The sequence below is a fragment of the Dendropsophus ebraccatus genome, chromosome 7, assembly GCF_027789765.1.
Source record: "Dendropsophus ebraccatus isolate aDenEbr1 chromosome 7, aDenEbr1.pat, whole genome shotgun sequence".
NCBI classification, from domain to species: domain Eukaryota; kingdom Metazoa; phylum Chordata; class Amphibia; order Anura; family Hylidae; genus Dendropsophus; species Dendropsophus ebraccatus.
In genome coordinates, this window is record NC_091460.1 from 97,368,034 (window position 1) to 97,382,097 (window position 14,064).

At 46.8% G+C, this 14,064-nt stretch overlaps 1 protein-coding gene across 2 annotated transcripts in view; it reads left to right on the forward strand.

The window, feature by feature from the left end:
* Positions 1-475: 475 nt before the first annotated feature.
* Positions 476-14,064, forward strand: part of LOC138796915 (beta-1,4-galactosyltransferase 1-like) — a 160,100-nt gene continuing 146,511 nt past the window's right edge. For both annotated transcript variants that reach the window (XM_069976654.1, XM_069976656.1), the window contains exon 1: positions 476-861. The gene's annotated coding sequence lies outside the window, so the exon portion shown is untranslated. The remainder of the gene's footprint in view (positions 862-14,064) is intronic.

Below are 14,064 nucleotides of genomic sequence, written 5' to 3' on the forward strand. Positions count from 1 at the left end.
GAGGTCTAGCATTGTCCTACATTAGGAGGAACCCAGGACCAACCACAACAGCATATGGTCTCACAAGGCGTCTGAGAATCTAATGGCAGTCAGGCTACCTCTGGCAAGCACATGGAGGCCTGTGTGGCCCTCCAAAAAAATGCCTCACACAATTACTGACCAACTGCCAAAGCGGTCATACTGAAAGATGTTGCAGGCAGCAGATCACTCTCCACGGCGTCTACAGACTTTGTTATGTCTGTCACATGTTCTCAGTGTGAACCTGTTTTCATCTGTGAAGAGCACAGGACGTCAATGTCGAATCTGCCAATCTTGGTGTTCTCTAGTAAATGCCAATGGCCCTGTTTGGTGTTGGGCTGTTAGCACAACACCAACTTGTGGAAGTTAGGCTCTCATACTATCCTCATGGAGTCGGTTTCTGACAGTTTGAGCAGACACATCGGTATTAGTGGCCTGCTGGAGGTCATTTTACAGGTCTCTGACACTTCTCCTCCTTGCACAAAGGTGGAGGTAGGGGTCCTGCGTCTGCGTTTTTGCCTTCCTACAGCCCTCTCCACGTCTCCTGGTGTACTGACCTGTCTCCTGGTATCTGCTCTATGCTCTGGACACTACACTGACACAGCAAACCTTCTTGCCACAGCTCACATTGATGTGCCATCCTGGATGAGCTGCACTACCTGATCACTTTCTGTGAGTTGTAAACACCACCTCATGTTACCTCTATAGGTGAGAGCAATTTACAAGATTCAAAAGTGTCCAAAAAAAAACAGCCAAAAGGGATGAGAACAGAGAAATGGTCTGTGGTCACCACCTGCAGAATGTCTAATTTAATGGACAAATAATCATGAGGCAAGCATCCTGGTGAGTTCACCATAGCTGTTGTTAGCAAATGACAGGTCCCGATTGACAGCCAGTCCCTCCAGCTGCAGGCGTAAGCTTTATAGGACAGAGGTATCAGTCACAATGTTCCATAAAGCAAGCAGTTGTACTCCAAAGTGCAAATTGTTGAGGGAATTGCGCCTTTCATTACAATTAAGCGAGCAGGGTATCTCCAAGAATATTAAATTTTGTTACCTCGCAAGGCTTTGGTAATTGGGATGAGACTCCTTTGCCATTGTAATGTAGCTGAACACAAGTCCGAGTAGACAGAAATCATGGCAAAATCAGCCGGGAGAGCAACTTTCTTTTTAAAAGCTGCCAGCAGAGCAGCTTTAATATGGAAATAGTGCAATCGCACCAAGGTATCTCTGGGGACCTTGGTTGAAAGATGTTGGGGTCTAGGGACTCTTCTGACCCAATCAATAACAAGCTCTCTGTGGACGAGAGTACAGCTTTGATAAAGCGTTGAATATAGTGATGTCGCTCAGGAGCGACAATCGACTCTTGAGCGGTCGTCTAAAGCTATGATAGTGTTTTGTAACAGCTGCACTTTGTCCTCTAATGCACAGGAGAAATCAGCAGAGGAGTTATGTGCGTCCACTACAGTATATCCTGAACTTTATCTTGAATGCGCTTTAGGTTTGTTTTAACTGCCTGTATCGAGGCTGTAAAAGTGCCCACAATGTGCCTAAAGGGGTAGTGCGGCGCTAATACATTATTCACAGAATAACACACACATTACAAAGTTATACAATTTTGTAATGTATGTTATGTCTGTGAATCGCCCCCTTCCCGTGTCCCACCACCCCCGCGTCCCTCCTCTGTCACTCCTCTGCCGCGTCATAACTGTGCTCATCCGCGATTGGCTGAGCATAACTGAGGGTCGGCGGCAGTGATTCGTCCGTCCGTCCGAAGATGACGTTTGGCACAAGATGGCGGACATGCGCGACACGGATCAGGTAATGTATAATGCACCAACACTTCTGGGTACACGTGCGGGGGTGGTGGGACACGGGAAGGGGGCGTTTCACAGACATAACATACATTACAAAGTTGTATAACTTTGTAATGTGTGTTATTCTGTGAATAATTTCTTAGCGCCGCACTACCCCTTTAAGACCAGCCTATATTGAATTTCGGAACGCTATAAACATTGCTTTGAAGGATGAATGTGTAACTGAAGCATAGTCAGAAAATGAGAGATTATCAAAGCAGTCCCAGGCAGCAGCATCGGCAGTGTCAGCATGGGAGGAGGATCCTGTGTCTCCATGATGCAAGTGCAGTTGTTGTACCTTTGCTGTCTTACGTACTGTAGTGTGAGCTGTAAGGTCTCTGGCAGGGTCGTTTCTATGACTGGGTGGGCCAGGCCACCGCACGGGGCGCCGAAGGCTAGGGGGTGCCCGGCTGGGCCGACAGCGCCCGGCCACTTGGACCCACAGCATCATCGGCACTCCCGCCCCCCACTGCCCTCCTGATCTTGTGCACCGGAGGTCCCCGGTGTCCGGAGGAGGATTAGGTTGCAGTTGCAGTTGCTGGAGCTGTACAGCGGGATCGGGGCCTGCACTGCGCCCCTCTATCCAGATGTGTGCCCGGACCGGTCCCTCTGCCCAACCTGCTCCAGTCTCCTCCGGTCTACATCCCTCCCCCAGCTCTTCCTCTCCCCCCCCAGCTCTTTCTCCCCCCCCCCCCCCAGTTCTTCCTCCCTCCAGTTTTTCCTCCCTCCCCAGCTCTTCCTTATCCTCCCAGCTCCTCCTCTCCCCCAGCTCTCCCTCTGCCCCAGCCTGCTCCAGTCCCCCCCAGCTCTCCCTCTGCCCCAGCCTGCTCCAGTCCCCCCCAAGCTGTCCGTCTGCCCCAGCCTGCTCCAGCGCCCCCAGCTCTCCCTCTGACCCAGCCTGTTCCACCCCCCCGCTCTCCCTCTGCCCCTTTCACCCCCAGTCTGTCCCAGTCACCCCCAGCCTGTCCCAGTCACCCTCAGCCTGCCTCAGTCACCCCCAGTCTGTCCCAGTCACCCCCAGCTGCCACAAGTCTGTCCGAGTCTCCCCCCCAGCCTCCCACAGTCCCCCACAGTCTAAAGCCTCTATTTCATGGGTCGTTTAGAGGAGCAAACGAGCGCTGATCATCCGGGCAGCCCATAGGATATAGCAGCGTCTGCTGCCGATGCTCCTATTCAACGGAGCGACGGCAGCAGATCGTTGCTGTATCAGACGCATGTTGAAAAACAAGCGACTGCAACGATCAGCCGACATGAATGATGTTGGCCGATCGTTGCACTCTATGCCACGGCACGATTATCGGCCGTAGCGGCCGATATCGGCCGAATACGGACAATAATCGTTCCTTGGAATAGGGCCTTAACCCAAGTCTGCCCCAATCACCCCCAACTGTCCCTCTGCCCCAGTCACCCCCAGCTGCCCCAGTTCTAATTGCACACCACCCCATTCAAGGTTTCATGGGGACCCATGCAGTTTTTTGCCATTGGGCCCCATTACTCCTAGCTACACCCCTGCTCCGGCGGCTGATAGGCTGGATGAGAGAAGAGGCTGGATGAGAGAAGAGGCCAGAAGAGAGGAAGTCCGGCTCCATGCCAGGATTAGGGGAGTATAATTTTTTTTTATGTGTTGAGGAAATGCAGGGGGACATTATTACTATATGGGATATGCAGGGGGACATATAGGGGAAGTGCAAGGGAAAGCAGAGCCTCTTCTCGGGGCCGCTGCCATTTTGATCTGCTGCCGCTGAGGATGGGTTGTGCCGTGAGACCGGCAGGGCAGACTTTCCCACTCCGGTCTGTATGATCAGCATGAAGACAAGGTTCTTACTCAGAGAGGCAGGCAATCGGGTGGTCGTGGGAGGTATTAGATCGGGTGAGTCGCTTTAGGGTCGCTGGTGCAGGAGCTTGGCAAAGATGCATTCGCTCTCCCCGGCTGCTCGCCACGCCCCCCATAGAAAAACATTTTAAGCTCCTCGCTCCAACATTATCCTCATCTCTATACAAACTCTCCTTTAGTGTAGCCTCCTCTATGCAGCCTCTGTGTAATATAGGCCTCTCTGTTGTATTACCCCCCTGTGTGTACTTGTGGTGTCCCACCCCTGTGGTTCTTTTTCTTTTCTTTTTGTGTCTTATACACCTGTCCAAAAAGTTTTTTCATCAGCTTAAGTGGCGCTGGAGTATTTAGAAGTTATTTTATTGTCCACCACTAGATGTCAGTACTGTACCACATGGTTCTGTACACCAATGAGAGCAGCCCTTTTCTTCATCTATCTCTATTCTCCTTTCTCTTTGCACTCTCTTCTCTACCACTTACAGAGGTTGTTACATAAACCCTGTAGGAGGTAGTCACATGGGGAGAGGAAGTGCTGTTTCTGTAAGTCATTCATTTGTGAACTTGTCTGAAGAAGGGATCTTTTGAATCACGAAAGCTCACAATACTAACAATTTTTTGTTGGCCAATAAAGGTATTACTCCTAAAATACTTTGATCACAAGTATATACCACCATATGGGGAGAAGAAGTGTAAGTCAGTCTTAGTCAGGTTCCTGTACAGAGAGGACACAAGACAGGACAGTCCCTGCTGTAGTCAAGCTGGGCCCTGGCTTATGCCAGGTCGCCTGTCAGGTCAAGAGGACAGTCGCACATGTAGTCTAGTCTGAAGTGTGGTAGGTTATATTGAGGTTACATAGAAGTTATATTGTGTTTGGAGTGTATTGTTGAGAGGCTGTGATAGTGGCGTAATACTGCGACTTGGGCTTGTTAGATGCACCCAGGCATGCTTCCCCTGCTGTCCCAGTTGTGTGTGTATCAATTTCGGAGGTGTCTTTGTGGACTTAGAGACCTAAATTTGACCACTAGGAGTTCACCAAGTCACAAGCATTTTTTCCCCGTAGACTTTATGGGGTTTGATATTTGATCGAATATTTGAACATTGCGGTGTGTTCGAATCGAATTTTAAAGCTTTCAAATATTTTACTACTTGCTCATCTCTATTGACAATTTTTGAGAATGCAATAGAGCTTTGAAATACTTGAACACACTGGAGATAATACTGCAGCTAAAGTATACTTAAGAATAAAGCAGATGAGTTGAGTACGGGGAGACAATATACTGATAGTTAGGGCCCTATTACACCAACAGATATCTAACAGATTTTTGCATCCAAAACCAGGAACAGACTAAACAGAGAACAGGTCATAAAGGAAAGACTGGATTTCTCCTCTTTACAAATTAGCTCCTGGCTTTAGCTGTAAAAATCTAACAGATAATCTGTCAGATTGACTTTAGTTGAAGAGTGTGGGTAAATTAGGAAACTGCAGATTATCGGAAGCGGGGACCTATTTGGCATAGAACTACTACATGGGCACGGAGTGACACGTTAATATGGATTACCGGTCCGTAGAGCAATTTTAAGAAACATTTAGTTTTTTTAATCTGCCTATTTTTAATATATACCCTAAAATTTGCATAATCCGGGATTATGCAAGTTGAATATCATTGTAATCATACCAACTGGAGGAAGATAGATAACAAGTCATTTTTACCATAGTCCGAACGGCTTAAACACATTTTAATTTTTTTTTCCAATTTCACAGTGCAAATTATTTTTACGGTTTCGCAGCATATTTAATGCAAAAATTACGGCTGCCATTGCAAAGTACAATTAGTTGTGCAAAAAATAAGGGCTCATGTGAGTCCGTAGGTGAAAAAGCGCTATGGCCTTTTAACCCTTTAACGACACGGGGCGTACATCTACACTCTGGTGTCGCTTGGGGCGTTCAGAGGGGGGGGGGGCGCAGCCCTACTACACAGGATGACAAACTAGCAGTAGTCAAACTAGTCAAACCATGTAAATACCACCACAATGGAAGAAAATGCTTAGTATTTATTTTTCCGGCAGAAAAGTCTCCATTTTCTTTATATTCATTTTTCTTTTCACCTCGGTCACTGATGTAGAGTCTTAAAAATATACTCATGACTTTTAAGGTATACAATGCCAGGCAGCAATGCTGGCATTTTTAGTCCACTTTGCCTCCATACATCATATACGGAGTTCCACACATTGCCAGGGTCCTACACCAACGGCCAGGAACACAGCAGGGCTCCAATTGTGACAGTTAACCCTTTATATTTACACTTATATAGTTACATTTGTCCTCCATCAGTACCCTGCAAAGCAATCGAGGGAAACCAATTATAGCCATAAAACCTGAAGGCCATTCTGATCCTTTGGTTATGAAAGCTGATGAGGCTCTGCATCAAGGCATAGTTTGATTGGCAGTCCCTGTCAGAGTAACAGATTTGTACTGAAGTGTATTATACGTGTGATCAGGAGATTGCTCATACTAGTTCTCTATTGGGACAATAAAATAAAAGTAAAATTAAAAAAAAAAAAAAAATCGATTTACCATATTTTTTCCCATTATAAATGGTTTCTTGCTGATCCGCAAACAATTTGCAATTTTTCCAAATACTTGCAGATCCACAAAAAATACGGATTGCGTATGTACTACAGACACATTTGAAAAATCACAGAATGAATGTGTGAATAAAGCCTCACTGTTGTTTTTGCCATTAATACATGAGTTGATACACATTGATTGATGTGAAGCCTACTGTTTGTATTGCTTTGTTCTCTTTGTTTGGTATTGTATTGTATTTTACGCGTCATTTAGGTTAATTAAACAGCTACGGTTGCACTCGGTCAGGCAACCGGATTTTCAGACACAGAAGGTGAGAGGTTTACTGTTTTCTCCTTTTCTAATGTGATTTATTCCTCTTACCCTGTGATTCTTCCAAAATTCCTATTTTTCACCTTTCTAACCATCAAGTAATAACCATTATTAAAGAGCAGAGTAACCCTTATACTTCTTTTTATGCCTACCATTTCTTTCAATATCACCCAAACTTTACCAGTAAGATTAATGAAAAATGTGAAAATGGGATGCAGAAAATAAAAAAGGGGATTGGGATAGGAAGAGGGCCAGGAAAAAAAAATTCCATCAACAAGTTCCTGGCGCAGCAGATATTGAAAAGTAAATGTAACAGATATATAGTTAGAGCAGTAGTAACTATCATATTAAAGGTGCGTTCACACTTAACGGATCAACGGCGAGATTCGCTGCGAACCCTTGCCCTGTACACTAATGGGCAGACAAACTCGCTGTAAGTATGTCCTCAGCCCGCCCCCTTAACCCCCTGGCTGCTGGAGCCTATATTTCACCTAGTCCCCACTCCGGCTTGCTTCCGAAGTAAGCCGGAGTGGGGACCAAGTGAAGTATATGCTCCGGCAGCCGGGGGGTTAACGGGGCGGGCTGCGGACATAATCACAGTGGATTTGCATCCTGCTGCGAGTTTGTCTTCCCATTAATTCCCGTTACGGCCGATAATCGTCCCGTGGAATTGACAGCAATAATCAGCCGACATTGTTCATGTTGGCTGATTGTTGTGTCGTTTGACTTTCAAACATGTTGAAAGACAAACGACTGATACAGCAACGATCTGCTGCCATATACGCTGCTGTATCCTATGGACGATGCCCCCCGACTCACCCGCTTGCTGCTGCCGCGTGGAATAGCGGCAGCAGTGAGAGGGAACGAGGAGCAAACGAGCACAAATAGCGTGGAATAGGGCCTTTAGTGTACAGGACAGGGATCTGCAGTGGATCTCGCAGTGAATTCACAGCAAGAAACCCGCTGCGGATCAGTTATGTGTGAACACCCCAACGCAGTTAATTATGGTTGCTAACCTAGCAAGGCATCAAAAAAGATGGTACTATCGCTGTGCAAGAGACAGCTGCGTTAGTAAATTAAGAGGGTGATACCAGAGAATAGTGATCTTAGAACAATTAAACCTAAAAGATTTATGCCTGTAGATTAGAGTCCATTTACACAGAGAAATTATCTGACAGATTATCTGTCAAAGATTTGAAGTCAAAGCCAGAAACAGACTACAGAGATCAGGTCATAAAGGAAAGCCTAAGATTTCTCCTCTTTTCAAATCTATTCCTGGCTTTGGCTTTAAATATTTGGCAGATAATCTTTTTTTTTTAATAGTAAAACAATGGGGGACATTTACTAAGGAGTCTAGTGTGTGACTAGAGATGAGCGAACCTCGAGCATGCTCAAGTCGATCCGAACCCGAACTTTCGGCATTTGATTAGCGGTGGCTGCTGAACTTGGATAAAGCCCTAAGGCTATGTAGAAAACATGGATATAGTCATTGGCTGTATCCATGTTTTCCAGACAACCTTAGAGCTTTATCCAACTTCAGCAGCCCCAGCTAATCAAATACCGAACGTTCGGGTTCGGATGGACTCGAACCCGAACCCGGTTCGCTCATCTCTATGTGTGACTCTTCTAATGAGGATTGGTGTATATTTTGTTCCATCATGTTGTGACTGATTCATTAAAATGTACCACTGCCATAGTGAATGTATCTAAGTTAAAAGTAGCTGTCAGGATAGGGAGGTACAGACACAACAAGACAGTGGGCCCTAGGTCTGAACCCATCCACTGTCCCTACCTACTTGCCTCAGTCGGCCCTAGGCGGCCGCGGACAACCACGTTGACGTTCCCTGCGCTAAATATGTGCACACGGAACAAGACGGACAAACAACACAAAAGAATAGTCAAACAAGCCGGGTCAAAAATCCAAACAGGCAACGCAGTACAAAATCAGCAAGCAAATGGGTAATCAAAAAGTCAGGCAGGAGGTCAGGTATCAAGTTGAGCAAAACAGAGGGATTAGGAGTGGGGATCGCAGGAGCAGACAAGGGAAGCTGGGATCAGGGTATTAAGCTAATAACCAGCGCTGGAACTCTGTCTTAGCTTCCTTTTATACTGAACCAGAGCCCAGTCCGAATCCCCATTAGACCGGCGCTCAGATATCCAGGTTCCAGATAGGCAGAGATTCCTGTCAGTCTACAGATCTACTCAGCTGGAAAAATCAAGTCTCCTAGAAAATCAGATTAACTCCCGCATTGCCAGATAGCTGAGAAGCAAGCAGGTGTGGCACACAGAAGCAAAAACAGGTTCAGTTCACACAAGGTTACAACACAATCCTGACAGTATCCCCCCTCTTACGAGGGGCCTCAGGACCCTTATCCAATGGACCAGGCTTGGAAGGATTTAGTACATGGTATCGCCGAACCAAGCGAGGAGCATGCATGTCTTTGACAGAAACCCACATTTGTTCCTCTGGCCCAAAGCCCTTTCAGTGGACTAGATATTGCAATGAACCTTGTACCCAACGAGAATTCAGAATCTTCTCCACCTCATACTCCAACTCACCCTGGATGATCAGTGGAGCAGGGGGAGATGAGGGAGACACCGGAGGAACATATTTTTTTAGGAGAGCCTTATGTAACACATTGTGAATTCGAAGTGATGCAGGCAGTTTTAATCTAAAAGTCACAGGATCAATAACTTCCACAATGGTATAGACCCCAATATATTTGGGTGCTAGTTTAGCAGACTGTACTCTTAACCTTAGATTCCCGGTAGAGAGCCAGACCTTGTCCCCCAGTACGTATTGATGGCCAGGTATGCGTCTTTTATTAGCATGTTTTTGATATAGCTCTTTATAGCTTTAACCAAGCTTTGATGAGCTTGGGCCAAAACTGTGCACAGTTTCGAGAACAAGGCTTCAGCCGAAGCGTTAACTGAATCTGCGAAGTGAGTAGAAGAGTACCTAGGGTTAGAACCGTAATTGCAAAAGAACGGCGACATTTTGATTGAATGTTGTTTCTGATTGTTTAAGGCAAACTCTGCCAAAGAGATAAAGTCCCTCCATTTGTCTTGGGCATCAGCAACGAAACATCTCAGAAATTGCTCTAGAGACTGATTGATTCTCTCGGTTTGCCCATTCGTCTGCCGGTGGAAGGCAGACGAGAAGGACAAGGAGATTCCCAACCGCCCACAGAACTCTCTCCAAAATGTCGCTACAAACTGAACGCCCCGGTCAGGCACAATATTTTCAGGGATACCATGAAGGCGCAAAATGTGATTAACAAACAATGTAGCTAAGGTGCGAGCATTAGGCAATTTACACAGAGGGATGAGATGGCACATCTTAGAAAATCTATCCACAACCACCCATATTACAGTTTTTTCCTTAGACAGCGGCAGGTCAGTGATAAAATCCATTGAAATGTGTGTCCAAGGTCTTGTAGGCACCGGCAGAGGACGTAAGAGACCCTCAGGTGGCCTACGGGGAACCTTGGACCGAGCACAGGTCTCACAAGCGTCAACAAAAGACTTTACGTCTCGGGCCCAGGAAGGCCACCAGTAATGACAAGCGAGCAAATACTTAGTTCCTGCCACCCCCGGGTGACCAGCCAACACTGAACCATGAATCTCCTCCAAGACCCGGAGACGAAGATTCGGGGGTACAAACAATAGAGTTTCTGGAGTATTCTGGGGTGCAAGGGACTGAGACTCTGCGATCAGAGTCACCAGGTCAGGTTGTAAGACGGCCACTACTACACCAGGGTTCAGAATAGTATCGGCTGGTCCCTATGAGTGCTCTCGAGGTCAAAGCTGCGAGACAAAGCATCAGCTTTGACATTTTTGGAGCCAGGCCGATAGGTGATCTCGAAGTTGAAGCGAGTAAAAAACAGGGTCCATCTGGCCTGCCTTGGTGTGAGACGTTTAGCTTTATCTAAGTATACTAGATTTTTGTGATCGGTAAGCACAACCACCTTATGTTTTGCCCCCTCTAGGAAGTGTCTCCATTCGTCGAATGTCATTTTTATAGCTAGTAACTCTCTGTTCCCAATATCGTAGTTACACTCTGCCTTAGAGAACTTTCTAGAGAAGAAAGCAATGGGCCGGAGGTTGGTAAGAGTAGCTGACCCTTGAGACAGGACCGCTCCTACCCCCACCTCAGATGCGTCCACCTCCACAATAAAAGGACGCTCAAAGTCCGGTTGTGCCAGTACTGGAGCGTCTGAGAAACATTGTCTTAGTTTGTTGAATGCCCTGATAGCGTCTGGGGTCCAGTTTACCAGATCCGCTCCCTTCCTGGTTAAATCAGTGAGGGGTTTGGCTATAAGTGAAAACCGCTTAATGAATTTTCTATAATAGGCGAACCCCAAAACCCTCTGCAGAGCCTTCCGGTTATTGGGTCGCTCCCAGTTTTCAAATGGCTATGACCTTAAGGGAGTCCATACCAAACGAGTTTGAAGTTATTTTGTACCCCAGAAATGAGACTTTCTGTATACCAAACTTGCATTTCGACAGCTTCGCACAAAGGTTATTGGCTCTCAGAAGCTCCATGACTGTACGGACATGCAGGATGTGTGAGGACCAATTGGGAGAAAAAAATTAAATATCATCAAGATACACAACTAAAAAACGACCCAGATACTCTCGGAATACATCATTTACGAAGTGCTGGAAGACTGCTGGGGCATTGCATAAGCCGAAAGGCATAACAAGGTATTCAAAATGCCCTTCAGGGGTATTGAAAGCAGTCTCCCATTCATCACCCTCCTTGATCCTTATCAAGTTGTATGCTCCCCGCAAGTCAATCTTGGAGAACCATTTAGCACCCACTATCTGCTTGAACAAGTCAGGAATTAGGGGTAGCGGGTGTTGTTTCTTAACAGTGATCTTGTTCAACTCCCGGTAGTCTATACAGGGCCGAAGCCCACTGTCCTTTTTACCCACAAAAAAGAATCCCGCCCCCAGAGGAGAGGAGGATGGGCGAATGTGGCCCTTACGGAGACTATCCCTAATATACTCCCGCATGGCCTCCCTCTCAGGACAAGACAGATTGAAGATACGACCCTTGGGATATTTGGCATCGGGAATTAAATCAATCGAACAGTCATATGGTCTGTGGGGAGGCAATCCGCCCACTGCACTTTCATCAAACACATCCACATAATCAGACAAGAACTCAGGAATTTCTCCCTCCCAGGGGAACATTCTGCAAGAGACACAGCAACACAATGGGAGGCACACTGAGGCCCCCATCGAACAAGTTCCCTGCTGGACCAATCGAATACAGGATTATGTGCTTCCAGCCAGGGTAAACCTAAAATCACATCAGAAGACAAATTTTGCATGAGAAGAAAATCCAGGGTTTCAACATGAACAGACCCCACCTTAACTTCAAGGCAGGGGGTAACATACTGTACATTCCAGTGACATTTACTGGACACTTGAGCAGCAGGGGACATACCTCTAAACCTGACCAGAAAATGGGGTTAATAAAATTTGCAGAAGACCCAGAATCGACCTGGGCATACCCAGAAATACATTTTCTCCCCCAACATCAGAGAAATAGGCAATAAGAGCTTGTTCTTTTTGGTGAAGTTTACCTGTACGCCTGAGTGACCCCCTCAATAGTCACTCAGGCGCCTGGAGTTTTCTGGTGGTGGCACCGGCCTGGAAGGACATCCTCTTACACGATGTCCAGCCTTGCCACAGTATAGACAGAGGTTGCTCAGAAGACAGTGAGCTCGTCTGGTCTTGGCGTCTGCTTGCATGGTTTCTCAAGGGTGCCAGGCGTCGGGTAGGCCACTAACATGTGTTTTCAAGTCGGTCGCTCAACCCGGCATGGAATTGGAACCGGAGGGCAGAGTCGTTCCACATGGAAGGACCGCTCCACTGCCTGAACTCCGAGTCCTCAACCAGTCGGTCACCTTGCCGTAGCATAGTCAGGCGTCGCTCAGCATTGGCTGCACTGTCCAAGTCATCATAAAGCAGTCCCAATGCAGAGAAGAACCGGTCGACTGTCTGCAAGTCAGGGAAGTCAGGTGACAAAGAAAAAGCCCACTCCTGAGGGGGTCCCAGGAGAAGGGACATAACAATACCCACTCTCTGAGCCTCGTTACCTGAGGAGCGAGGACGCAGTCTAAAAAATAGTTTACAACCTTCCCGGAAGGCGTGGAAGCTTCTCCTGTCCCCCTGGAATTTCTCCGGGAGCTGGACGGGAGGCTCAGGAGGTACCGGGGAGGTCATGGTAATTTGTCGGGGAACCGTCTCTTGTACCTGGACCCGTTCAGCAAGCTCCTGGACCGAGGTATTGAGCTGCTGCATACGGTCCACTATCGTTGTCAGGGCGTCCATGATACCAACGCAGTTTGGGCTGGTTATTCTGTCAGGACAGGGAGGTACAGACACCACAAGACAGTGGGCCCTAGGTCTGAACCCACCCACTGTCCCTACCTGCTTGCCTCAGTCCGCCCTAGGCGGCCGTGGACAACCACGTTGACGTTCCCTGCGCTAAATATGTGCACACGGAACAAGACGGACAAACAACACAAAAGAATAGTCAAACAAGCCGGGTCAAAAATCTAAACAGGCAACGCAGTACAAAATCAGCAAGCAAACGGGTAATCAAAAAGTCAGGCAGGAGGTCAGGTATCAAGCCGAGCAAAACAGAGGGATTAAGAGTGGGGATCGCAGGAGTAGACAAGGGAAGCTGGGATCAGGGTATTAAGCTAATAACTAGCGCTGTCTTAGCTTCCTTTTATACTGAACCAGAGCCCGGTCCGAATCCCCATTGGACCGGCGCTCAGATATCCAGGTTCCAGATAGGCAGAGATTCCTGTCAGTCTACAGTCCTACTCAGCTGGAAAAATCAAGTCTCCTAGAAAATCAGATTAACTCCCGCATTGCCAGATAGCTGAGAAGCAAGCGGGTGTGGCACAAAGAAGCAAAAACAGGTTCAGTTCACACAAGGTTACAGCACAATCCTGACAGTAGCACAATAAGTCGCAAAACTGCAAAAATTGCTCAAGAATATTAACTTGGTACTGACAAGACGTAGGCCTGCAACTGTTTGTCTGACTTTTTAAAAAGTCGCAAATGATAAATTGGGCGCTAATCCCGGATTATGCAAATTTTTGCAGGTTAAGAAAAGTTGCTTCTAAGAAATATTGGCCTGTCAAATATTGGTTCATAAATAGAGCTGGCTGAAAAATCCAATTATCCACCTAAAAATAGGCAGAAAAAACCCTGGATAAATAAATAGTTTAACTTTTATTTGTGTGTTTTTTTTTTAATTTAATCATAATGTGCTGCACTGGGGGCTGCCTTTTGTAATAGCATCTGTGTACTGGTGCCTGCATGACACATACATTGTTGCTTTATGGCAACTGCCTGTGCATAGAATGCAATAGACGGTTCCAGTCCTAACTGCTTTGCTGCGTTCTGAAAATGCCATGCGCACCTCACAGCGCA